Source organism: Cyprinodon variegatus, unplaced genomic scaffold (genome assembly GCF_000732505.1).
Source record: "Cyprinodon variegatus isolate N-32 unplaced genomic scaffold, C_variegatus-1.0 Scaffold145, whole genome shotgun sequence".
NCBI lineage: Eukaryota > Metazoa > Chordata > Actinopteri > Cyprinodontiformes > Cyprinodontidae > Cyprinodon > Cyprinodon variegatus.
Window position 1 is genome coordinate 745,247 of NW_015150598.1, and position 997 is coordinate 746,243.

Sequence of the window (997 nt, forward strand, 5' to 3'; positions counted from 1 at the left end):
GTCTGTTCCTGTTTGGCTGTGACGTCATCCTGGAAAGAAACATCAGCTGTGCTGCTTCCATCAACACCCTTGTGTCGCCGACGCTGGCCAGGTATGCACAAACTGCAGAGAGAATCTGAAAGTTAGCAAGACAGAGCGATCAGCTGTGTGCTGTCTTACCGTGCACGTGAGCGGACTCGAGCCAGGGGGAATGAGGAGGATCGGACACATCGGGTCCTCCAAGAGATGGAGCCCCGGGTTAGGTGGAGGTAACAGGGACCTGGCTGTTGGAGGGTGAGCGGAATCCGGACGGCATGACGGCAAGGAGCTCTGGCAGGCTGACACCTCTGAGGGGTCCGGGTTATCCAGTGGGGACCTCGGCCCGGCTTGGTACAGACCTGAGATGCCGGAGCCCGAGAGAGCGCTTGGAACGGGATCCAAGGCGAGAGGGAACCTGAGAGGGACAGGAAACCAAAATTATTCTATATCGAGTTGCTGTCAGTAGACAGTGGCCAGCTGAGGCATACCACACAGGGGTTAACACTCTGGCGTGGATCACAGCCCGCCCTCCGCCCCCCTCCGTTGATCACCTCTGCTTAAATCCTTCTGTCATCACGCCGTTGAACAAGCTGCAGCTGAGGACCACGCCCCCCTGTCAAACTACAGCCACCTGCGGGAAAAAAGGCAACAGGCAGAGACCTGATCAGCACTGCCCACTGAATCCTGACACTTTGGAAAGATTAGACAATAGCAGAGGTGTTTGACCATATTTACTTAAAACCATGTTTTTTAGAAACCAAACATAAAAGATCAGCGCAGGAAGATTATAGCTGATTAATTTGCCTTTTTTGGACCATCAGAGAGCTGTAAGCAAACACCAGGGAAGATCTTTTTTTTTTTTTTTTTTTGTCCTCAAATGCTACAACATGGCATTTACAAAGGACATACTTGGATTTATTTCCCATAACTGTTTCAGCGTTATAAAACAAAACATAAATCCAACCCAGTAATATGATGA

General features: G+C 50.5%; 1 long non-coding RNA gene across 1 annotated transcript in view; it reads right to left on the reverse strand.

Moving 5' to 3' along the window:
• Window positions 1-598, reverse strand: part of LOC107086211 — a 4,915-nt gene extending 4,317 nt beyond the window's left edge. The window contains exons 1-2 of the long non-coding RNA XR_001481296.1: window positions 507-598; window positions 160-433 (exon numbers count right to left, since the gene is read on the reverse strand). This is a non-coding gene — a long non-coding RNA (uncharacterized LOC107086211). The remainder of the gene's footprint in view (window positions 1-159; window positions 434-506) is intronic.
• Between the last annotated feature and the right edge of the window lie 399 nt (window positions 599-997).